This window comes from Eublepharis macularius, chromosome 1 (genome assembly GCF_028583425.1).
Source record: "Eublepharis macularius isolate TG4126 chromosome 1, MPM_Emac_v1.0, whole genome shotgun sequence".
NCBI lineage: Eukaryota > Metazoa > Chordata > Lepidosauria > Squamata > Eublepharidae > Eublepharis > Eublepharis macularius.
In genome coordinates this window covers 204072787-204100394 of record NC_072790.1, presented here as the reverse complement: position 1 = coordinate 204100394, position 27608 = coordinate 204072787, and positions in this window count along the sequence as shown.

The following is a 27608-nucleotide window of genomic DNA, read 5'->3' as shown; positions in this document are numbered from 1 at the left end:
GGGTGGTAAAATCATGACACCTCCCTAATATCTCTGATTTGTGGAAAAAATTCTACATATAGAATGAGTGTACACATTTGTCTTGGACATAAGTATCGGTGGCTTTGACAAACTATAATAACTGACTCCATTATTAAAACATGATATATGTCAACTCCCCTGCCCCCCATCATGTTGCTAACTGCTGAGGTAATTTTCTAATCTGTTTCTGGAAACCAAGTCATATGTACTTGACAAACCACACACACATATTATGGGATTTATGATATGATATATCACCTAAGTGGTCTTGTGTGTTGTAGAGACACCATCAATGGTTTGTCAATCACACCTTTTCCTCAGTGTTCACTATATTAACTTTATGGTGCTCAAAATGGAAATGTTTGCCTTCCATTTTTCTGAGCTTCAATATCACATTTCTGTTGAAACTCAACTTTTATTCAGACAGATGGGATGGTGGTGGTGCATGGGTAGGTAAAAGGTACCTTTACCATGGTGCATGGGACTATGAGAGAATGGTGCTACATGGGACTATGAGAGAATGAGGGAGGCAGAAATCAGCTATTTGATTGTGCTATTTAAGAGATTTTTCTCAAGTATTTTTCTTGTCACAATATAGAAAAAACCAGAAGGGCTGTGGTGCACACTAAGTCTTTTACAGTCATAGTTGAATTTAGGCTCTGACATCATAAAAGTAGGGGGAAAGGTGCCAAATTTAACTTCTTAAGATTTCCCACCTTCATTTTTAAAAGCAAGTTGCTAGTCCTTGTGATTATGAATATATGTTTAAAACTGTGTGGCCAACTTCTAATGAAACCTCAGAAACCCAGGACGTGGCAGAATATTGTAATAAGTTTGGCCCAAACTTTAAGGGACAGAAACTAGGCCTTATAACAAAAGAATTTTACTTATGTGAATGTTTCCTCACTGGGAGATAATGGTCCTCTAATGGCTCTGTTGAAGCAACCATCAGAGTTTGTGGGAGTCCGGAGGGAATTGATCTATATCTCTATGTGTTGTTAAGAAAAAGTAGTCGGAGTTTCTGAGAGAGAGGCAGAGACTGCTATGGGTTGGCTGATGCAGGATCTCTCTTTTTCTCTGAAACTGATATGGGGTAGCATATCTATCTGCTAGACTCAGAGGAGTTAGCCGTGTTAGTCTGTAGTAGCAAAATCAAAAAGAGTCCAGTAGCACCTTTAAGACTAACCAATTTTATTGTAGCATAAGCTTTCGAGAATCAAGTTCTCTTCGTCAGATGCCTGATACAGAGACTGGTCAAATACAGAAGAGCAGGAGGGAGAGGGGAGAGAAAGGGACATATATCAGAAGGGGACAAGATGCAATTAGCGGGGAGGCAACCAAAACATTCCTTTGCTAGTAAATGTAAACATCTCCTTTTGGTGTGGAGTCAGTTTGCCGTGTTAGTTTGCAGCAGTAAAAGCATCCAATTCCTATGTAGTATAAGCCTTCGATAACCACAGCTCTCCCTGCCAGATGCATCTGACAAAGAGAACTGTGGTCCCCAAAAGCCCATACCAGGCGCCACTGGGCTCCCCCAGACCACGCTGCTGTAAAGGAAATCTGTTACCTGTGATAATGTGATAACAACAAACCATACAACTTTGTGGAGACCTGGAGGCCTATTTTAGACGCCTAAGACTGAAAGAATTCTTCAACTACTCTGCTGAACAAAACGATGAACAAAGCACTGAACAGACACCATCACAGCAGCCCCCACCCCCCAACCCAGCAATACACAACCATCGTTACAAAACTCCAGAAAAAAGAATTCCACATGGACACCCCCTGAGGGCCGCAACTCCTCATTGGACTTTTACATTGAATGCTTCCGTAGACGTACTCAGGCTGAGATAATTGACAAACAACAACACCTAAAGCAGAACCTCAGCCGTGGAAAAAGAGAGGCCATAAACAGCCTCCAAAATAATTCTGGCATCGTAATCAAGGAAGCTGACAAAGGCGGAGCAGTTGTCATCATGGACAAACATAATTATATACAAGAAGCAGAAAGACAACTCTCCAACACAACATTCTATAAAATACTACCTTCTGACCCCACGGAGCAATACAAAAGGGAACTCAATAAAATATTAAAAACACTCCCCATGGACATACAAGAATGCATCCATACGGACACACCCCAGGAACCACAACCAGGAAGATTCTACCTACTACCCAAAATCCACAAACCAGGTAACCCAGGACGCCCCATTGTTTCAGGAAAATGCACTATCACAGTAGGAGTCCCGGGATACATGGACTCTATCCTCAGGCCCTATGCCACCAGCACACCCAGCTATTTATGGGACACCACTGACTTCCTCAGGAAAATACAGTCCGTTGACAACCTACCAGATGACACCATCCTAGCAACCATGGATGTGGAGGCCCTGTACACCAATATCCCACATGCAGATGGACTGCAAGCCATACGGAATATTATCCCGGACAAAACCACAGCACACCTCGCCACTGAACTTTGTCATTTCGTACTCACTCACAATTACTTCGAATTTGGTGACAACTTATATCTACAGGTTAATGGCACAGCCATGGGCACACGCATGGCACCACAATATGCTAACATATTCATGGCGGACTTGGAGCAACGCTTCCTCAGCTCCCATCCACTGGAACCACTACTATACTTAAGATTCCTGGGTGACATCTTCATCATTTGGACCCATGGGAAGGAAGCCCTTGAGAGATTTCATCAGGACTTCAATAACTTCCACCCTACTATCAACCTAAGCCTGGACCACTCTACACAACAGGTACACTTCCTGGACACCACTGTACAACTACATAATGGACGAATAAATACCACCTTATACCGGAAACCAACAGACCGATACTCATATCTACATGCCTCCAGCTACCACCCTAAACATACCACTCGGTCTATTGTCTACAGCCAAGCCTTACGTTACAACCGTATCTGCTCCAATGCTCTCGACCGAGACTCACACTTAAGAGATTTACAACAAGCATTTTTGAGACTACAGTACCCACCAAATGAAGTGAAGAAACAAATCAACAGGGCCAGACTAGTACCCAGAAACAGTCTGCTCCAGGACAAACCTAAAGGAACTAACAACAGAACACCACTGGTTGTCACCTATAGCTCCCAGCTCAAACCCATCCAACGTATCATCAGTGAGCTACAACCCATCCTGGAAAATGATACCTCTCTCTCCGAAGCCCTGGGTGGAAGACCTTTCCTTGCCTACAGACAGCCCCCCAACCTTAAACGACTTCTCACTCACAACCATGAATCGGCCAGCAGAGTCACCAGCACAGGTACCAGGCCCTGCAACAGACCCAGATGCCAGCTCTGCCCAGGGAATACAATTACAGGACCCAATGGCATCAACTACACTGTCTCTGGCTCTTACAGCTGCTCATCCTCCAATCTGATATATGCCCTCATGTGCCAACAATGTCCTTCTGCTTTGTACATTGGACAAACCAGCCAACCTCTACGCAAAAGAATAAATGGACACAAATCTGACATTAGAAATGGAAACGTCCAAAAACCAGTGGGAGAACACTTCAATCTACCAGGACATTCCATCAAAGACTTAAAGGTCGCTGTGGTTCAACAGAAACCTTTCAAAAACAAAATCCAACAGGAGGCTGCTGAATTGGAATTCATATGCAAATTTGACTCTGTCAAGCTGGGACTGAATAGAGACTATGAATGGTTATCACATTATCACAGGTAACAGATTTCCTTTACAGCGGCGTGGTCTGGGGGAGCCCAGTGGCGCCTGGTATGGGCTTTTGGGGACCACAGTTCTCTTTGTCAGATGCATCTGGCAGGGAGAGCTGTGGTTATCGAAGGCTTATACTACATAGGAATTGGATGCTTTTACTGCTGCAAACTAACACGGCAAACTGACTCCACACCAAAAGGAGATGTTTACATTTACTAGCAAAGGAATGTTTTGGTTGCCTCCCCGCTAATTGCATCTTGTCCCCTTCTGATATATGTCCCCTTCTCTCCCCTCTCCCTCCTGCTCTTCTGTATTTGACCAGTCTCTGTATCAGGCATCTGACGAAGAGAACTTGATTCTCGAAAGCTTATGCTACAATAAAATTGGTTAGTCTAAAAGGTGCAACTGGACTCTTTTTGATATCTGCTAGACTGTTGGAGTACCTTTTTGACTCCACCTCTGCTGTGCTTGTATATTTATAGTTAAAGCAAATATTACAATAATGCCATAAGACTCAAGTGGGTTTCTTTCCTCCAAAGGAAAATGATCCAGGTAAACACTGGAACTTCTTGCTCCTTGGAGAAATGAGGAATGTGTGACAACATCATTTCCAGTGAATGAGAGGTCAACCAAACCCACAAATAAATTATGTGAAATGGCTTTAAAGTATAGAAATATAAACAGAGATAAAAAATTGCTCAATTTGCATAATCTACATAAATCACAGAATTGAGCTGTTCTTGGTACTTACAATGAGCAATTGTTGTACAGGACAAACAGGAGCTAAAACATAATTCCTAAGCCAATGCAGACAGCAATCATACCTCTATGCATCCAAGATCATGCACACTGCCTAGGCATACCCAAGGCCATCTGATCTGCATATTTCTGCTAGCAGCCCTATATTGCAAACATCTGACAGAGATGCTCTCAAGCATTCTACCAGTTCACTACTGATATTATTTCTGACACTGTTGACCAGAAGGTAAATAACACCACCACCGCCTCTATATTCTTCAATGATGATAATGATGGCTAGATACTCCCTATCGCTTGGCAGACTGATGCAGCTGTCCAAGCCACTTTGGAATGAGGTATTTTAGATAGCTCACTCCATGTAATTTGGACATCTGTACAGGCTCTTATAAATGCCCATTTTACTATGTACTACCTGTACAACAAGAACAGCAGGAAGGCATTCCCAGTGAAAAATACAGAACATTTCTTCTATAAACACAGTCAAGTCAAAGCTATACTTTGTCATCTTTTGTTCTCAGAGTATGCAACCCTCTCCTAGGCCAATTCCAGATGGCCAGAAATTGCGGTTTTTCTGCGGAAATAATCGCTTACGGGCCACGCGTTCACTTTCGTCTCCATCCGAAAGTGTCTCGCAGCATGCTGTGCCATCCCGCTTCCGGATGTTCGCACGGCCAGCTGAGGTACCCGGGATTGGTTGTTTCCTCCCCGTCACAGTTGACGTTGGGGGCCGTCATTGGTTCGCATTTTGTTTTTTAAAAAAAATTTTTTAATGCGTTTTGCGCAAATGCGCAAGTATGCGAATATGCAGCATTGACTTTTGTGCGCTTTTGTGCGTTTGTGCATTTGTGCACATTTGCATAGTTCAATGTGCGCAAATGTGCGACTGCGCAAATGGCCCCCGGTTTTTAAAAAAAAATTAAGGGAATATTGTTGCCAGCTGGCCGGCAAAGGAAGGAGGGAAAGGGGAGGGCCTCTCCGCGGCGACAAAGCGTCCAGAAGTGTGCAAACCCGCAATACCGCGTTCACACTGCCTGCTTATAGAGCGCAACTGAGCGCCATGGACTGCAGGTAAGCTGGGACGGGAAATTGCGGGTTTTTACGAGTGAGGTCGCTGAAAAAGCGAAAGCACTTGCTCTATTTGTGCCCGTCTGGAATCGGCCCTAGTAAGAAAAAAATCACTAAGCAAATTACTAATTTAAAACAATGTTAAAATACTATGTTGAATTACCTCTCCTATATGTGTTTGCCCTAGTAATTAACTCTACAGGAACAAAAAACACTTAACACTGGTTCATACATGGGACTCCATGTTTATTTTCTCCTCACAGGACTTTCTGATCATATCAGAGGCAGACATCTTTGTGCAAACTGCACCGTACTCATATACAGCCTTCAGAGGCCGGAAAAAATGCCACTGCATATGAAAAGAGTTGATACTTAGTGTGACCAGGAGCTGTGGCCACCTTCACTCCAGCAAAAACAACTCCTGATGAATAACACAACCATGGAAAAAGGCTAATCACATGCATCCTTCTTGTTCAGCTAGTACTCCAAAGGGGAAAAATGGATATCAGGTGGGAAAGACCCTTATAATTCCCTCCACACTATGTTATTCACATGCTCTGTTTAGGACTGTACCAGTCCAATGATGATGCATGAAGATAATCTGTATGATTACAATGAGTATGCATGATGATGATGATGCATGAAGATAATCGGTATTTAGGAGATAAAGAAGAAAAGATAGCCAATTTGCATATGGAGTCAGCCTTAAGATCTTACATGTTCTTGTGGCTTTTAAATGGCTACAGGTAAGCTTAAAGGCCTTGGCTAATAGAACAATAATTCTGAGTATTTTAGATAAAAGCATTGATGGATCCCTATGCTGTTTTTGTTGTGCAGGTACATAATAGTAAATAGTACAGCTCAGAGCTTAGTGCCAGAGCCCAGGAGGACCCAGATGACAACAAGATTTTTTAAAAAATTATACCCTGCCTTTTCACTACAAGTTCTTCAAGTTCTTGGCAATATCATTTAAACTTTATTGCAAACAAGACAGGAGACGGGCCAAAGCAAAAACATGTGTAGCTTTCTTCTCAGAACAAAAAGAGACATCTATCCACTCTGAAAATCACTTGCTTATGCAAATGAAATTTGCTCACGTAGCAGCACTAAATCATCCCCTTCCTATTCCTAAGTATTTACATTACGTCAGTAATAAAATGATGACAATGCATTATCACTAGCTCTTATAGATGGTGATCTCTTTGAGAAAAGAGGATATCTCATTTCACACTCAATGGCATTTGAGGACAGCCTGGCACTGACTACTGGCAAAAGGAAAATGAGCTAGTAGAAGTTTACACCTCCTGTTTCTCAGCAGGGAGTATTTTAATGTATAATTTTAAATATTTGTGTAAACTACTCAGAGGCTTTCTGACAGAGCAGGGCCTAAATTGACTAAACAAACATAATTTACAGGCTTAATTAATATTTTCAGAAAGGAAACTTCTGCTTATTGTCAACAAAAACTTCATGACAGATCTCCTTTTAAAGTTACTCCCATGTGTAGAATTTTTTTTTACAAGGAAGGCAATTTTAACATAATTATCCAAGATCATAAATTGGCAGCCATATGCTTCTTTATCAATTTGATGCCCTTAAACACTCGCTCTCTCTCTCTCTCTCTCTCTCTCTCTCTCTCTCTCCTGGTATGCCTAATGGCAGTTAATTGTGTGTGTGTGTGTGTGCATGAGCTCGTGTGCATGTGTGTGTGCACATGCATGCATACATGCAGAATTATAATTCAAGGGCTCCGTCAACTATCAATTATACTTTAAGTATGAAGTAGGAATTAGTGTGCATTTGGTACAGATGGTTTAGAGTATGCCAATGCCAGTATTAACTATCACTCAATTATTTGCCAGTGCTTTCTGTTGACTTCTGTTGACTGATTAATCAAATCGATCTTCTTTGTTTTACCATACACGCATATTAAAAAAACGTGTGTTCTCAGCTTGGTGCTTTCTTTTAGTAAGCTGGTTCAGTTGTTTTTCAGTCATTACAAAATTATTTAAGAGTGCCACATATTGAGGAGATATGAAATGCCTTCATAGCATGATTTATGCAATAACAGAAGCTATTTTTACGCATCTTTCATTAACAAGGTCAGCAGTTTAGCATCTGCTATCAGAAAGTGATGCTTTCCGTAAGTAAATAAAAGTTGGCACAGTGTCTTTACAAATAATTTAGTGAATTAATACACAAGTAGTGCTACCTTTTCCAAACAGGGTCACCTGGCTGAAATGTGGAGCTTTGTCCACAAAATTCATGACTAAATCAATTGCAGCTTCTCCTGCTTACCCCCATTGTTTGGTCTCCCCTTTCCATACCTACTGCTGTGATCCAGACTCCAGGTATACTACACAGTTGACAGAGGGCTGAATGGGTAACAAGTTTGTGGGGTAACAGAGAAGTCCCAGCTTCTACAGTTCAGTACCAAATTTAAAGGTAGTGTGGAAATCTCTGTGTGGTGGACTTACAATCCTATTTACAAGTTTCACAGCTCATCCTTTGTTAAAGTTTTTTACTTTCCTTGCAAGCTGTAATGCAAACCAACTATAATCTTCTGTACTCATTTTTCTATGTAAAAAGGAGGGGGGATGAATACAGATGAAGCATCAACCTGTAAGAAGCAAATCAGGGCTAGGCCTGGTCTATGCCAAGGTGAGAGACCAACCACCTGGGAGTCTTCTGTACGCTGCCTTGAGCAACATAATTGAAAAAAGGGCAGGCTATAAATACAAAACCAAATTAAAATGGTAAAATATTTTAGTGTGGTAATGTTGCATCTGATGCTTTCAGCAAATCAGTTGCGGTTAACAAGGAGCCTCAAATTGGCAATTCATGTTTAGGAAACAAACAGCTCATATGCAGCCAAAAATGTTTTTAAAAGAAATGACTCTGTGAAGAAAGTTTTACTCTCACATGTGTGGGTAAAGCCAGTGTTTTGTAATGAGTATGGGTGACACTGACAATCAGTGAAAACGTTCCCAGTGAAAGGGAGATAAGAGCGTGTATTTCCTAACCACTGGAGAGAATTGTCCTGTCTTCATGATTCATGAAAGGAAGCCAAGCAGACAAAGCTTTTGTTTCCCATGGAACTTTGTAACATATACCTTCAAGGCATGTGCAAGAATATTATTTATTTAATTTGCTCTCCTGATCAGGCACCCTTTCCATAATGAATGCTCGATACAAATTATACTCTTCAGGGAGCCTAATGCTTCTCCAGGCACTTAAATTTGATTTAAATATCACCATCTAGCAACAGCAGCCAGCACTGGCTGCTCTTTTGCCTCCGACTTCTGTGTATTCCCAATACTTAGACAAAATGACACATATTTTGAAAGGTGCGGGAAGGCTGAATTGCAGTTGCACCGCCAGCCTTCCTGCATAGTCATCAATCAATTCAAAAACATGGTACAAATGCTTTTAAAACTGCCTTTCTGGGCTTTTTTACACATTAGAAAACGGATACATACATGTATAAACTGCTGATCTGTTTTTCACATGTACATACCAACAGAGGAAGAAAGGCTAAAAAGCACTGTAAGTAGCATGCATTAGTTCGGTTCTAGATCTTGCATTCTTACTGAATTTTACAGTGCCGTCATAAACAGTGGATTTAGTGGACTTCAGTAGATTTAGCAAGTGATCCTAAATCCTATTTAGAATCTCTTTAAGTTAGGAGGACATCACTTTCATAACTAAAAGGACAGCGGTGTTAACAAGTTACCGTTAAGAAACTTAAACAATCTAAAGTGGGAATAGTTCTCAGATGTTTACAAAGGTGCCAGACAGTAATAGAAAGAAGGCAAAACATAGACCTTCTAGTGCTACAATAAAGTATTCCTTGGACTGACAGTTCAAAAAAGTTCCTTTGCTGCCTTTAGACTGAATAATTTGCATTTTAGCAAAACCTCAGTCTAGGTATGTTTTTAAGATAATGAAAGAAGTATAAGGTAACAAAAAGGGAAGCACTTTTAGGGGAAAAGGCTGTACTTTTAAAAAGAAAGGCACTATTTCATATTGTTCATTTTCTATTATAACAAGAAGTTGCAGTACAGCAGAACCAAAATAACTATAAAAATAAAAAGTGTGCCTTTAAGTTGCAATCAATCCCCATCTACTGATCAATTATAGTTGGTTAGTTTACGAATGTTGTATAATTACTATTACTATCAATATTTAATATTTACTGAGAGTTTTCTAGGAACTGTTCCTACAATTCAGGAAAGCAGTCAGTCATATACAAAGATTTATTACTTGAATCAGCAATCTTGAGGTTGGTAATTTTCCCTTCACTACTGTACCACAACCTCAGTTTAAAATAGAACCTGCTGGAAGCTCAACTTTAGTCATCTCACGGAATCCTCCAGCTAAATTTCTCCCCCTGTCACCCTGTGATATCTCCCTGCTGTTACACTTGGTATTGTTGTTTTTATTAGTTATTTATTTTTTTTAAAATGATACCCTTCCTCTCAACTGACATCATTCCTGAAGCAGCTAACTAAAACAATGAAAACACCATTACTGAAAGCAGATAAATATGTCACTAAATTATTATTAACAGCAACTAAAATAATAAACACTAAATAACAAAAATATTTTGCCAAGATCATTTTTTTTAAAAAATCAGAAAGAATCCGAACAAGATAATCAAATTAAGCAATTGCCTTAGCAAACAACAACAAAAAGTTTAATGGTGCCTAAAATTAATTAGATGGGGGTGGGGCAGATCTGGGGAGGGATTTCCACAATGAAGATACCATCACTGACGAAATCCTAGTATTTGTAGTCAAAGTTGGGGATATACCAATAAGGACTATGATTTTAGATTATAATTTGTATGTTAGAAATAAAGTGAAAAGCAAATGCATGAGTACCTTTGCACTTCCATTTTCCACTGAGAAATGCATGGATTTCAGATTATTTACATATGGAGGGAGCATATGTGCTTGCTGTTCGCCAAAGATTGTAATGTGTTAAGCTGCTTTCTCTTTATTTGCCTGTTTTCAGCTTTATCTGGACACCACCAGTTACAGAGATCCTTGACTTGCACTCTCTTCAGACTGTGCGTCAAACAAAACATGTTTTTCCTTTCAAACAGCACCACCGCACAAGGGAAGGGGGCTCACTTCTCCTCCTGCACACCATTTTCCTGATCTGTGGACTACAGTCTCACTGGAGAAAGATACAAACTCTGATTTGGATGTACAAAATTGCCCCAACAGGGCAAACAGCAATTCCATGAAACCACTTTAGGTTGTAAAAATGGTGGAAGGAGCTTAAACCTAATTGGACTTGTGCACCTTTGGGGGGAAATGTATTATATATAATTTGGCCCTTTGTCACCACATGCTGCCCTCATTCCAAGGACAGGGCAGTCAGTCGGGACCACATCTTTGCATCTGTAGATTCTGAAATAGGGTACAGAAAGTAACTAGCAATCTCAACAAGTCTAGTTCTCAAGGCCATGGAAAAAGTCTCAGTGAGGATGTCAGTAGTAGAGATAAAGGGAGTAAAGACAAGCTATACAGAGGGGTTTGAGCACGGCATTTTGAGAGACTGGACCTTGTGTAAAGCCCCTTAACAGTGCAGTCCTAAGCAGAGCTACATCCTTCTAAGCCTCCTGAAGCCAATGATATCACTCTGTTCAGGGCTGTGACTTTTTGGCTGAGATGAAACATGAGCCAGGAGCCCTCCTGGGTCACATTTATTTATTTATTTTCAAAGGGTTTATTTGATTCAATAATTAAATATCTCAAAGTGAGGAGCAGCAAAATTACAATATAAAATTCAATAAAATCAGCCTGTGTAAAAAGAACAGGAAAGAGGCAAGCCAAACCATCTGTACTGGTTGCCAGTTTGTTTGTGGGCATAGTTCAAAGTGCTGGTTCTTACTTTCAAGACCCTAAATGGTTTCAGTCCGGGGGACCTGAAGGACCACCTCCTTGCATATCACTTAACAACTTCCTCTCAAACCTGTTTTTTATGCTCCCCTACCTGTAGAGGTGAGCTCTTGCTCTTCGACGGCAGACCAACTCGGCTATCCACCTGAAACTAGTAATAACAGGGATTTCTCAGTGATGATGCCTTGTCTCTGGAATACCCCTTGAGGATCCCTCATTAGGTATCATGTTGTTAACACATTTCTTTGAATCCAGAATTTTAACTGTCAGTTTAGTTGTATGTGTTTTTGTGGCCTGCATATCACCTAGTTCTGTTTTATGTCCTGCGATGAAAGCGTTTTATGTTGCTAAATTGTTTTATTGGCATTTTATGCTGCCAAACATTGCTTTATTCTGCCTCATGCTGTTTTATGTCCTACACTTTAAAAAATAGTCCATGTTCTCCAGTCTACGCCTTCCTTCCTTTCTTATCCCCTAATAATTAAAGGGAGATTGGTGGGAAGGGGTAGAGCCTAGAATATATTAAACTTGCCCCTAACTAATTTTATTTTTGTTTGTTTGGTTTTTTTTTTGTTTCATTCAATTTATATCCACCCTCCCTGCATCAGCAGGCTTAGGGCGGATTACAACCGGTATAATAATTTAAACTACAAATAGCTTTAAAACCAATAAAACCATATAAATATTTTTAAAACATACAGCATTTTGAAGCTCCATAGCCTTTTCATTGCCTGAACTTTGTCCCTAGAAGAATATCAGACTACGTAACGTGCATGAGATCCTGGAAGTTGTAGTAAAGAAGAGGAGAAAACATGCAGTGCCAGACATTGTTGGCAGCACCCAGAACGAATGTTCTGTTTGTACAGTTTAGGAGGCAGTATGATGGCAAGGTCAAAAATCTCATGATAAAGCTAATATTATATGACATTTTGCTAACATTTTGTGGCTCTGAAAAATACACTGAAGCAAAAAGAAGGAACTAAGAATCCCTCATCAGAGGCAAAATAGTGAAGAAATTATATAAATGGAATCAGGCTGCATATAATGAGGGAAAAAACACGGCATTTTTCTTGCTAAGCGAGTGAGACCAATTTCCTCTCACTTTCACAATACAATTAACAGATATACTACCCATGCTTCAAGTAGATTGTTCACTTTTGTTATTTTAAAGCACCATTCAATTAAATAAACTTTGTAAAAAGTCAAATTTTAAATAGTACCAAAAAACTGAGCAGAGGGTGGGATAATTTATTCACTCCCAGATCTTCGTATGTTAACAAAATCAACAAAATCAATAGAAATGTGTGTGTTTAGTTAGTTAGATTGAAAAAATTATATGCTTCCTAGATAGGTAGGGTCATCATAGGTCAGAGGCGACTTGATGGCACATAACACGCACACTTCTCCAAAAACCTGTTTGACTAAACTAAAACAGTACTATAAAACTAAACAGCCTTAAAATCAAGCCAGAGCATTAAAAAAATATTAGCGATCAAATCCCGGATTTTCAGGTATCTTTGTCTCACTTATCCCATAGAATGGTGTGATGCCTAAATTGAGCCAGTTTATTTTGGTAATTAGGTACTTAAAACAGAAAAATTTGAAAGACTTTTGCAATTTCGGACTGCAAATTAATTAATACATTTGATAATATTTCTCAGTGATTGGAGTTTTAATTGTTCTTTAGCTGCCTTCCATTCTGTACACGGGATTGAATTAAAAACTTGGAATGTCTAACCGTTTTTATGAAAAAAGACTTGTGTGCCATCTTAAAGACTAAACAAAATGCATTGCAAGTTTTGTGGAATCCCTGAAGTATGTCTCAGTTGGCCGATACAAATATACATTGACGCAAAGAAAAAATTTAAGCAGTTGGGTCAAAAGGCAATGAAATGCAAGAGGCTCAGTTGCAAGATCGTGGGCTTCTTTCACAGTACTAGTACTAAATAAATTTAGCAAGCCTAGCAGGACAGAGTTATCACCTGCTGCTGTGAATGATCACTGGGCTTACCTTCTGTGCATATGAGATGTCTCAGTATGTACCTTTTACTTTTCACTGCCTTTCTTTTTTTTCTTCTATGCCAGTATGTATTTATATGCCAATCCAGTAACAGGCAATAGTCCACAAAAGTGTATGCTACAATAAATGTTAAATTGAATCACATATGCAAATTAAGGTTCATGAAAGTTGTGATGTGATTGTTAACCAATCCTGCTGCTTGCCCATCAATCCCAGAAACCTGATTCAAAATACATTCAGAACGATGTCCGAAACATAATATATGCCAATTCAAAAATGACTTTGTGTTTTTCACATGTCTAGAACAACTGCAAGTACAGGGCTGCAAAAAGTGTTGTCTTGCAACTGATACATATGAAGGTATGTGGTAGGCTTTAAGGTGACACAAATTGCTTTCTGATTTGGGTACGATAAAGGAGAATAAGTCTTTAGAAAGTATCACAGTTTAAGGTCTTATGTCTTTGGCACAATGGGGAAAAAAATCCGCGGATTTACTAGGTATTTCCACGTTGCAGTTTTGTCCAACATATCAATGTGTTTGTTTCAAACATATTTGTTTCAGGATAACTAACTGAAATGACTAGCAATCTGTTTAAAAACACAACCTACGAGTGAACTTAAAACTTTCAGTCTAGATATAAATTGCTCTCTTAGATTAGTTGTGAAAATTGTGATTAAACTGATATGCAAAAAAAAGAAAACCACTTCAGCCTTGCAAAATGCAACAGTTAATCTAAAACTGAAGCAGTGTGTCTCTCTAAACATCTTCCTACATGATTCCAACACCCCCTACAGACTTTGGGCTGAAACTGTTTCTAATGGGACAAAGAAGCATCTGAACAGCACATAAAGTACCAGACAAAAATAACTTTTTAAAGTGGGAGCACTGTATACAACGTATTTCTTTAAGCTTCCTGTTTATATGTTCCTTAAACTTACAGCAGTGCAAAGTCTGTTTGCCACTCCAAGCCCATAAGAAAGTAGATTACATCAGGCAGCTCTTGTAAGCAAAACAAACATATAACATAAACACACATATTTGTGCTTCTTACAATATTATACAGTGCATTTTATTAATGCTTGAAAGCCCATATACTAAAGTCAATGGCAAAGCTATCAATTATTTTTAAAAGACCCATACAGAAAGACCCATTGTCTGGTGTCAGAGGTGGGCAGTGTTATTTATTTATTTAGTCACTTTATTGGTGTCCTATCCTTCCTCCAAGTTGCTAGGGAATGTTGTACAGGCATTAGCTGGCCTCAGATAGGTTTTAGCAAGACTGCTATGTCCATGTATCTTTAAACCAGGTTATGAGCACCTTTTGTAGGAAGCATGTGTCATGTAACTAGACTGTCTTTAATACATATTTCATACTTATGTATGTACACACATATCAATCCATATATTTCTATAGATTTTGTTAGCATCCAGGTTAGACTATTGTTATGTGCTCTACATAAGACTGCCTTTGAATACTTCTGAGAAATGTCAGTGACACAGAGTAAGGCATTCAGGATGTTAACAGGTTCACCAGAGAGATTGTATTTCTCCAGTCTAACAATTAATTAATTGTGCTTAAAAGCCCTAAAAAGCATTGGCCCAGTGTATTTGAATTACCACCTTCACCCATATGAACCAGTTTGTACCTTAAGATCAACTAGTGATGCCATCTTCCATGTATCTTCCTCAATTAAAGTAAGGCTGATGGGACAAGCTGGATAGAGCCTTTTCACTTTGGGCACCAAGCTTTGGGATTTCGCATGTCAGCATATATGGAGGATAGTAGAGATTGTCATTCCAAAAGGTCTTTTAATGGGAATCAATCTAGCGTCTGATGTCTGCCCAACATTTTCAGATTTTATTGCTCCTAGTCCCATTATTTTTATTTATTTGTTTGCTTGTTTGTTTGTTTATTCTATTTTTATGTATTTCACTTGTATACTTCATTGGATTTCAGGGCGGGCGGGGGTTAGAATTATTCTTGTTTTATGCTGCTAGAATTTGTTTTATAGTTTTTAATCGTTATTTTGTTGTTCTTTTTTAATCTGTACCTCACCCAGAATACTCTGTGTAGAAGGATGGGATATAAAACAGTAAACAAAAACCAAAGCAAGTTGGGAAAGAGCAGATGAAATTATTTTCTTTCCCCAATGATTCAATTAGGTTATTAAATGATATGGCTTAGATACAAGCAACCATGAACAAGTTCATGGAAGAGATCTTTGCCCCTTTCCTTTCCCCACTGAGCACCCCACCACCACCACCACCACCACCACCACCACTCCCATGAGCTGCTAAACCCTCAGGAAAGGTATGGGATGAGGCATAGGGCTACAGTAGACAGAAATCCTCACAAATGCCTGCACAAATAGAGAAAGGTTCCACAAGAATGTAGGCGTGTGAGGAACCATACGGTGTGAATTAAAGTGAAAACCAAGACAAGGCATAATACAGTAAGGAGGCATCAAGCAGACAGTATGGGAATTGTGATTCAGGATGCAGATTGATTATATTGGTTCCTTTAAAAATGAGTCATGGAAAACAGCATGCTTTGATCTTAGTAGATTGGGACAAAGAAATTGCCATTGGGGATCATACGACTGTAACCAAAGATAAAGTACTTCAAGAATATGCTGAAAGTTCATTGAGATTCTTCTAGTGATTGACAGCAACATTAAGCTCTGCCTTTGTGGGGGAAGTAATAAAAACATTCATTAATGATCTTGTTGGCAACACCACAAAAATGGCACATACCCAAGTGCAGCAGAAATGGATAGATGCACTAATACAATTAAAGCTGCATTTCACAAGCTTAACAGCCCAATGTTATGCATGTTTACTCAGAATAAGTATGCAAAAGATTGCAGCATTAGAAAAGTAAATGAATTCATAAAGGCAATCAGCAGTCTTTGTTGAAATGGATCTCTACCATTCAGATCAATCTCTAACATTCTTCCTCCAAATCATCTTCCAACACATTTAATGCAAAACCCAACCTTCTAAATTACTATCAGTTTCAAAAGCAGTTTAAATAGCTAGCTACCTATTTGAAGTCTGGTCCAAAGATCCACTCCAACAGAACCATGGAAGAAGAAATAAGAAAGGGCCCCAAAGACCTGCCTTATACTTAATCCTTTATATATCTCCCCTTAGTCAAAGGAGGCACCCACCTCCCTAGGGGAGGAGAGAGAGGCATAGAAAGAAAATTTCCACACTTTTGTTTACCACTTTACCTGATTTCTTTCCCAGGACCAGTGTTCTCATAACACCTTCCACGTTTCCATAAACAAGAACCATATGGGAAGGTCTGTGTCACTTGGCTTGGGTCCTCAACTTTGTTATGGCTATTCCACTGCCGTATTGCCATCTCCATCCACGTTATCAGCTAGGTTCCCAGATACACAGTTCTCAGCTGCTTTGACAGCATTTATGAAAAGTTACACAGAGCTGGACTTTTTTCCACTGAAAAAGATCCATTTTTCCCATCATGGTGAAACCTGTGGTAGACCACTCCAGGATTTTTCTGGATTTGGCAGTTTAGCAGGACCACATAAACATACTGCAGCCTCATATATCTATTTAGTTTCCCAGGGGGCTCAAGACACTGTAATAGAAAGACTATTTTCTGTGTTCCTTCTGTTGCTACTGAGGATGCAGTCAGGCACAATCAAGTATATACCTAAAAATTAATCAGTATAGGATCAGTATAGCTTAATGCAAAAAAGCCTGAAAAGCCCTCTGGTGGCATGGGAGAGGGAGAAAATGGTGGCAACAGAGGACTGAGACAAGAATGGCACAGGTGAGGATGAGACCTGCACACCACCTTGTCTACATAGTACACAAGACCCTTTGAAATGGAGAGCAAGAAAAACTGTCCTCATCTCTATACACAGAACACCAGACAAGATATGCTGGTAGTCATTCCCTGTGTTTAAACACAGAAATGCCAAATTCAACTTGGGTGCTTGGTGTGGGGAGCTAAATCCTTCCCCCCTCCTCAAAAGCGGCCTTAGTGATTCTGGGGGTCTGGGCAAAAATCCATGATGGGGCTTCAGAATCACTGCTACCCCCACCGGGCCCCTGCTGCACCTACATCCTGCTACTAGGGTCCAGGAACGAGGTGTCTCTTGACCCATGTGAGGCATGCAGGAACAACTCCTGGCTCCAGAAGCTGGTTGTCCAAGCCCCAGGCAGATACAAGCCGCTGCTGCTGGCAGCCAAAGTGGCTGCCTCTTCCATCAAGGAGGTGGGCCTCTAGGCAACTGAGGGTTACCTAAATCAGAGGTCAAGCTGTGTCCTTTTCACTTAATTAAACATTATATAATACATTTATTTGCCTACTTTTCAATACTCTAGAAAGTGATAACGAACTAAAAATCTCTCTATGGAAGGCAAATATTTTTGTAAAAATATATTTTACATTCATCCAGCATTTCTGAGATACAAAGTAGTTATAACTTTACAGAATATTCCTAAATCATAGGAAATTATTTCTTTTTTTGGTCTTTATTACATTTTAAAATGCAAATATAACAATACCAAACCAACACCAGCATATATACAAACTTCTCCTTTGTACACATTCAATTAAAACATAACCATAAAAATACTTTCTGATTCTGGTTTCCAGGCCCTTGACACATTCGTCAGTTTCATCCCTGTCATATCCTAGTTGAGCCATATAGTCAGGCCAGCTTGCTTCTCTCAAATGGTACTGTTGTCTACTCCTCTGTTTAGAAAACTAGAGGCAAAAACATACTGAGGCACGTTGATGAAAACAGTTACTGTAACAGATAATTTTATACTTGATATTGCATCTGATCAAGTGAGCTGAAATAAATTATGTTCGTCTCTAAAGTTCACTGGACTCCTGTTTTATTTTGCTGCTGCAGCCTAACTTGGCTACCATGTGGAATTATCATCATGGAAGGCTTATACACAGCATTGAGGTGATCAGTGGCACACAATGGTTAAAAAATCAAATCTATTGATTTAGGAGACTGACTGCAGTTCATGAAAGACCACTAATGACAAAATTACTGGACTTGCCAAAATGCTGCATAGAACAATATGTTTCCCATTATTTTCATCCTGCATAAGTGCTAAAGTACCTGTCATCTATAACATAGGAAAATGGGATTATTTCCCAATATAAAGTAGTAACAATTTGCATAACATTAAACAATTAGGTTCTTCTATTTAGGTCCCCTCCCTAGGAACAAATGAATGACAACAGAATAAAAGGTTTATCTAAAACTTTTTAATATTTACAGGAATCTCACTCTATGAAGAATTTCCTGTTCCAGAACGGATGCTGCGCTGTTGAAACTACAGCTACAGATGGCTACCTGATCTCCCATATCAACAGAGCTTTATACTGAAGGTTGCCAAATCCTGACCTAAGAGGGACTCCCATTTCTTTAAAGCCCCATGCTCTAATTTCCAACACAGAGATTCATCTCCAATTAATCTCCAAGTTGGAAAAAATTATACATTGCAAAATATTTGCATGGCAGCATCAGCACCTTCTTTGGCTGCTTCTGACATGGGTGAGGGAACCATTACATGTATGCATTACAAAAAAAATGCTTTGGCTGACAATGCAGATAATTATGGGTGGATGCAGATGGCTCTTTACCAAGTGGTAACTCACCATGGTACACATGTGACCATTTTGTAATCTGGTTGTCTATGGCCTGGTTCTCGCACACAGTAAATGAGGTGATAAACATTAGGGAAAGAATTTCCAGATCAGACTATGTTGTTTCTAGGAACTGAGCCTCTGAAAACTTTTTGTCTAGTAATTATGCATCAGCACATATACAACCAAATCACTGTGCATCTGCCCCTTGGCAAGTTGATCCACAACCAAGCTACCCCAGGATTGGATGCCTCAGCCCAGGATACTTTGATCATCCATAAGTGCTCTCAGTATGATCCTGCCAAGTATTAAGAAGATTCTTATTATGCATCAGGTGAAGACGTGGTAAAATAGGCATCTGAGTCTATTCAGTGACATGAAAAGCAGCACTAAGAACTGCATTAGGAGAAAATCTTTTTGCAAAACACAGGTTCCTCTGCTAAATTGCTACAACTGGCCTTCCACTTACTAAACGAGCATGCCTCTGAGCACATGCAAAGTGCCTCTCCCTTTGTCTAAGCTCTTCCACATGATGGCTTTCAGAGAGCACAACTTCAAATCAGGCTTGAGCCCTAGCATCTCTGGGCCTGCATTCAGATGTCATGAACAAATCAGAGCTTGTCACAAGCTCCAGCCAAGTTTATTCTTTTATTTGCATGGTCCCTTCTTCTTCCACCTCCCCTCAAGTATGGAGCCAAGGCTTGCTAGGTTTAGGAAATCTTCATTCTAAGGGTCACTCTAGACGTTACTTCTTTTATGAGTTCACCACAATGCAACCTGTGTTCCATGCAGTCATACAGCAGCTCCAGGAAATGGCTTCTATTAAAAAAGGAGAGAGCAAATGGGATCAAAAAGCTGCCACTGGGGCAGGGAGAGCTCCTCCCTGCCTTTCTCCCAAGCTTTTTTTCCCCCCATGCAAAAACACGGGGGGAGGGGGAGTTTTTCCATTTCTGCTGCCACACATGCACACAATACCTTCATGTGCAGCAGCAGAAATGGGAAAATATCTCCTCTCCACACTGTTTTTGCAAGGAGGAAAAAACTTGGTAGAAAGGCAGTTGTCCCTCCCCTGGCAGCAGCTTTCCAAGCCCATTTGCTCACTCCTTTTTTAAAATAGAAGCCATTCCCCAGAGCTGCTGTGTGACTGCTTGGAGCATGGGTTGGCTCTGTGGCAAACCCCTACAATAAGTAATGTCTGCAGTGACCCTGACTCAGTTGGAGTTTGTTTCTTACTCTCAAACTGGGATTCTAAATCACAGTTTAATCCCGCTTTAGAATGTGGACTTGTGGACAAAAAAATAAACTCACTCCAATTTATTGATGCACCTGAATTTGGACTTAACAACAAACTGAGGTTACTAGATAGCCTTCAGTTTTAGCTCTGCATGCAAGCAAGAGGGGATGGAGTGCATAAGCACAAGAATAAGCCAGGTTTGAGCTTCTCATAAACGTTCTCCAGTTTGTTCAAGACACCTGAACACAGCTTACGAAGAGCAGCCTCTACTGTGGCCTTACTGTATGGCATGAAATTTTGTTTCCTACCTCAGTCTGTTACTTAGGACTTGCTTTCTAGTCACAATATATGAACCTATACAACTGCTTTGCTGGTGGAGAGCGCTGTCAAGTCATCACTGACTTATGGCAACCCCTGGTGGGGTTTTAATGGCAAGAGACTAACAGAGATGGTTTGCCATTAGGGTTATCAGGTCCCAGTGGAAGGAGGGGAGGCCTGGTACTTACTGGGAGTCTTCTCTTTGCTGGAAGTGACATCATCACGCCGGCTATAAGAGTGCTCCTGTGCTTCACTTGAGGCGAATTCTCCTGTAGCCCCTTCTGGAAGTGACATTGTCATGTCTGCTGCAAGTGCACATGCCACGTGTGTTCCTGGGGTACCTACTGGTAGCATGCGATCACCTGGTGGCCCCAAATGAAGCGTAGGAATGGTCCTGCAGCCAGTGCGACAATATCACTTCTAGAAGTGACATTGCCGCGCCAGTTGGAAGTGAGTGTGCAGCATGCTTTCCTGAGGTGCCTGACGGTGGCAGGCAATCTCTGGGAGCTTGCCACCTCCCGCCAACCATTGGCGGGTTGGTGGGCAAGGCAGCAAACCATTGTGAGTTTGCCCACCACCAGCAGGCACCTGGGAACAGACATGAGCACGAACGGAAAAAAACCCAAACAAGCTGTTTGTTGTTCGTTGCCATCCACGAACAACGAACAGTAACGAACATGACCCTGTTCACAAACATGTTCGTTGTTCATTGTTCGGGGCCCCTTAAAGATCCCTTTAAACTATCAGCTGGCAGGTGGCAGGGGGAACTCCCCCCTGCCACCTGCCAGCTGATAGTTTAAAGGGCCCTTTCCTGCCACGTGCAAGAGGCAGGGCCCTTTAAACACCCCACAAACTGATCTTCCCAATGTCCAATACCCACCAAATTTGCAGGGGACATAGTCCTCACTGTCCTCCGAAGACCCCCCAAGTTTCAGAGAGATTGCACCCCGGAAAAGGCATGATCCATGTGTTCCCCCCTTTGCTGTCATTTTCTCTTCACAGTGGCAAAAACGGGACCACCTGTTGGAAGGCAGCTTCTTTTGAGGGGTTACAAACTGACCTTCCAAATGTCCAAGAGCCACCAAATTTGCTGGGGACATAGTCCTAACTGTCCTCCAAAGACCCCCTAAGTTTCAGAGAGATTGCACCCCAGAAAAGGCATGATCCATGGGTCCTTCCCTTTGTTGTCATTTTCTCTTCAGTGGAAAAACGGGACTCTCTGGTGGAAGCTACTTTGAGGGGTTACAAACTGACCTTCCCAATGTCCAATACCCACCAAATTTGCAAGGGACATAGTCCTCACTGTCTTCCAAAGACCCCCCAAGTTTCAGAGAGATTGCATCCAGGGAAAGGCATGATGCATGGGTCTCCCCCTTTCTTGTCATTTTCTCTTCACAGTGGCAAAAACGGGACTCTCTGCTGGAAGTACTTTGAAGGGTTAAAGCCTGAAGGAAAGCCAGAAGGAGTTCAGACAGAGGTCAGTCCCTGCCGTTGCCAGGGGAATTGATTGAAAGGCCCTAGACTTCTGGCTTGATGAACGGCTGTCGAAGGCAATGAACAAGGCTTGCAATGACCACTTGTTTGTTTAGAATGGAGCCTCACGAATGGGCTGTTCATGGGTTTTTTCCATTTGTAATGCTGTTCGTGCCCATGTCTACCTGGGAACCCTACTTACCAACCTTCAGGTGGGGCTTGGGGTTCTCTTGGAATTACAGCTGATCTCCAGACTACATGAATTAGCTTTGGACTGAAGATGTTCTAGAATTCCATCCTTGCTGAGCTCCATCTGCATCCTCTGCTCTCCCCAGGTACTACTCCCAGGTACCATTTCCAGAAATTTCCTAAACTAGACAAGCAACTCTAGTACCGGCCTTTCTTATTTTCTGAAAATTTTGATTTTTGAACAAAAACACTGGTCTGACTCATAGTATTCTACTTCGTGATCTATCGTTTAGCTTGTATAACAAGATTCTTTTACATTCAGAATACTCTCATAAATTCATGCTAAACACACTAAAAAAAATAATCACATCACTTGCCACATTCTTTAAGTGTGGAAGAACTTTAAACTGAAAGTTGAATTCAGCAAACCAGATGGCAAAGTGATAAGCCAGTCTGAACAAAGGATAAGAAAAGCACATTACAATGTTAATGGGCTATGTGTAATTATATTTCTTTGTGTTTAGAACAATGACAAAAACTTTTTGCATTAACTGTTTGCCAAAACAAAAATTCAGCTGCCAAAATGTTTTATCCAGGTCTTTTGACTGTGCACTTTAGATGAGGATTACAGTTTGACAAGCAGAACACATTCAAGTGCAGGTGAAAACATTTAATACAATGTCAAAAGCAAATCAAAACAATTCTTTCTTTCAAAAAAAGTCCTTTAGTTATTAACAGTTGCAAGTCATCTAGCTCTCATATCTCCTGGGCAATCTGACAGCAATGGAAGGGGCTCCCTCCTGAGAGGGACTGTATTACATGATCTCAGCATAAATATCAGAGTTTGTGAAATCTAAGAACATCCTCCCTGTGTAGTCTATATTTTCTGGAAGTACAAGAAGAACAACACAGGGATATGTCCATAAAAGCTGTCAATAAAAGTGACAGATAAACTAATAAATCATTAGCGAGTGTGAAACATTTGCAAGGCTCTTCTTGCCATAATTTGAAGCCTTCAGCATTTTTTCATCGCATCAATCCTCCATCCCAAAATTGGTTTTGTATGCCAGGGCCCACTTCTGCACAAGAAGTGCCTCTGGATGCTGTATCTTGCAGGAAGCACAGGAAGTCTTAGTGATATATAGACACTCTCTGTTTTCACACTTGCCTGTAGCATCCCAACTGGGGGTGGGGGTCATCTATCTCCTCTGTAGAGCTGTGTATGAGAGCCAAGCCACAAGTGACACCTGACACAGGTTGGACACTGGGCAGCTTCTCTCAAGTTTTGATGGGAAATGTAGGCGTCCTGGTCTTGCAGCTGTAATGGAGAGCCAAGCTGTAAAACCAGGGCGCCTACATTTCCCATCAAAACTTGAGGGAAGCTGACAAGTGTCCAACCTGTGTCAGGCGTCACTTGTGGCTTGGCTCTTAGTTCCAAAGAGGGCTAGTTCCAGAGTGGGGGGCTAGGTAGAGAGAGTACTCAGACCCCCTTCCCCTCCTCTGCCCACCACCAGGCCCCTTGCTCATGCCTCCTCTCCCACCCACTGATCCACATGCCCGTGCATCCTTCCTCTACCCCCTTGCAATCACTCTCTGTCCATACTCAGAGATGCCTACATCATCTGCATGCACATTCCCTGATGATGTTGGGCAGCACATACAGCTTCAAGCCTGGATAACAGAGTTCTTGCAAGTAAGTGGTCTGAGAATGATAGGCCAGTGGGCATCAAGGGAGGCAGGCGGGCATGTGAGACAGCGGCAGTGGGTCTTACCAGAATCCCTTGGCTCTGGCAGCTGCTCTGTCTCAGGGTATGCTGACACTATGCCTGGGAACAGTTCACTTCAGGGTCCCCACTTCAAACATTAACATAAGAAGCACAAAACCAGGAAGTGCCTCTGAATTGTTCTTCAAACGGAAGTGGACTTCAAATAAGTAGCAACCTTATCATGCTTAAATAATCCTGACATATACAACCTCTTTGGCTATAAGTTGTGCAAGACAGAATCATTCAGAAGGGCTTTTGACACTATTACCTAATTTTTAATTACATTTTAATTAATTTTAATTATTTAGTTTAATTATTTATTTAATTATTTTTATTTGTAGATTGTTTTATTATCATTTTAACTTGCCTTGAGTTCAGTTTTGGGGAAAGGCGTGTCAAATACATCCATCCATAATGGTTGAAAGCATGGCAGAATTCCTGAAGGGGATAAAGGTTAATTTAAACAGCAGTTCTTCACTTCAACTTGCCCCAGCACCTGATGACCATCCTGCCAGTCTCACAGTGAATAAGCAATCCTATACAGAGTTGCTCCAGACTAACAGTGCAATCCTAAACAGAGTTACTCCAGTCTAAACTCATGAATTTCAGTTGGCTTAGGTGGGAGTAACTCTACACATGATGGCAATATACAAAAAAGAAGAATTTATTTAAACCTCAATCAAATATGATACAAATCTAAGCCTTTATCACTGCTGCCCTTTTCAGGCCCTATTTAACCACTATTATACTTTTAGCCACTATTATTGCAGTTATGGCAGGGTGCTTTAAAAGGTGAGGGGTGACTTGAAATTATCTTGAAAAATACCTAACTGGTAAGCCACTTCTTATCATTTGTATGCACCCTGCCGTTTTTTTTTCCCCAGGATGACAAATGGTGAAAACACACACACCACAAACAAAAAATTTGACCCCCCAAATACAAGCACACTTACGTGCACACACGCATGAACTCACAACCCCCCCTTTCCCCCACTAAATCTAATATAAAGGATTTTTTTAATCCTTAGGGAAAGTGTTCATAATAAGTAAGTAAAAGTTTCTGTATATAAAAATAATTAATCTTATTTCATTTATATATCTCTGATACCAAAAACTCTCATAAAATACATATGGGTACTTGAGCTCAACAAGAAGAGGACTGCAGAAGTTTCTGATAAGTACAGTTATGAGGAAAATCACTGATTTTTCACTGAAGCCCTTCTGTGAAATGTAGCAGCTCTACTAAGGAGGAAAGCCAGCTAAGAGCTTCTCTCAGGTCAAAGGTCATCCATGGCCTTTAGCATTTTTCTTTCAAAAAGCCACCAGAAGCAGCTCAAACACTAACCTATAAGAATTATCTCTGCAGAAGGAATACATCAATCACTAAGTGCATATGATAAACGACAACAGCACAATGTCACAATCTGGCCATCTCTGTAATAACAGTTCATTCATTCATTATCAGTACTGTAATGGGCATGGGTCTACCAAGGGTATCTGGAGCACAGACCAGATACAATGTTTCAGTAGGAAGGATTTAATAATACATAGACCACAGGAGACCCACCAGTGTGGTATGTCACTCCTGAGGTTTCTACATCCCTCTCCTCAAATCGGTCTACAAAGTCAAATAATCGGAATAACCACATTGAACAACTTCTTAGAGGTAAATAGATTGCTTACTCTCAGAGTTCAAGAGGCGGTTGGATCATTCTGTGCAGGTTTCCTGGCTGCTATCATATACTCACCAAACATCTTCTGAGTCTCTTTGCTCTGCACAGTGAAGGCATACAAGTTGGGGCTAGCATTGGCTCAGACAATTCTGGAACAGTTGTAGGACCTTCTCTTGGAAAATTCACCCCATCAGACTATGATCCAGTCAGAGCGAAGAGAGCTGCACCCTATCTCCCAGTAAACACATTGGTGTTTGAGAGTTCAGCTGTTCCATTTTATAAGAATATCCAAGACCTTCTGAATCTCTATTTGAAAGAGGAGATTGTCTGTATGTTTTCTCATGACCATCTCATTCCATTTTGGGGACCATACATTGCCAACCAAGACTAGAGCATGAGCCTAGTTTTCCACAAGCATGGACAAGACACAGTTCCTTCAGACAGGAACTAACAAATCATGCTTGATGGACTCTAACTACTCATAGTTACAGGAGAACCCTGCATTCAAAAAACACACTAACCACAGTTAGTGTAATTAAGTCATGGGTTTTTCATGGCTGAACTGAGCCACTGACTTTTCAAAAGTTAGTTTCCCTAATTCCCTCCCTCTCCAAGTCCCTAGATGCTGTATTTTTTTGCACATGCTTCCCTCCATCTCCCCACATCTGCCCATTCAGCAATGTAGAGTCTTTGTTTAAGCAGCTAGTGCATGACAGACTACGGCATAGTACATTAAATAAAGGCCCTGTGTAATAATGTGTTAGGTGGGAATCTTAGTATGAACCAGAGATGTTTCACGTATCTCTGTTTTCCTCAGAAATGCAAAGGGATATGCTACTTCTTCACACTTCTTTGCTTTATAAGTGCCTTATGCTATGCTACAATAGGATTAATCTTATAAATAAACACTGAGAAGCACTGACTTAGGAGTAAAAACATTTCTTATATACTGTACTGCCTTTGTGATACACTGTCTAAGCAATCAAGTATACTGTTTCCATACTGGGTGTTTATAAAAAATATATGAAGGCAATATGTTCTGCCTTGAACAAAATTAGAAGCAAGAGAGGTTATTCACACAATTATTTGTGTCACTCATGGATATGGTTAGCCTAGTTCACCCTAGAAGATATGCTAAGATAAATATAACGGACATAGCAAACTGTTATGCTTTCTTTGCACATCAGTAATACAGCTTTTGATTCCTTTGTTCTGCTAGAATGGATAATCTTCTTTCCCTTAGAATAAGTGGCTGCTTCTGGAAGCAGCAAATCTCTCTGCCTCTGCTCCTTCCCTATGTGAATTTCCAAAATGATTTTCTCTTCATATACCTGAAGTGAGTTCTGATTTATGGAAGTTTATGTTGAAATAAATGTTAGTCTTTAATGTGCCACTGGACTTTTGTTTTATTCTGAAAGCAGCAGCCCTGTCACTCCTTCTCCCCTTCTAACATAACATGTAGTACACTAAAAATGTGTGGTGGGATGACATCATGCTATGCATTCCCCCACCCATCTTCACTTGGCTGCTATGAGAATGCAAGACAGAGACTGTAAACCTTCGCCTGTATTTATATGGTGCTGAATCAGACTTCCTGAGCACAAAAAAACCCAAAGCCATCTTAGAGACAGATCCTAGTTGGGGCAGAAAGGCAGCATACAATTGTTTTATATAAATAAAACACATAAAACAAATAGCAGCTGACACTGTAAGTAGGACAGAAGAATTCATGAAATTTCAGAGCCCTGGCCAGGAACGGATCCATCACCAGAGCCACCCACAGACTTACCCCAGGAGTCACAGGACGTTCACTAGGAAGCCCA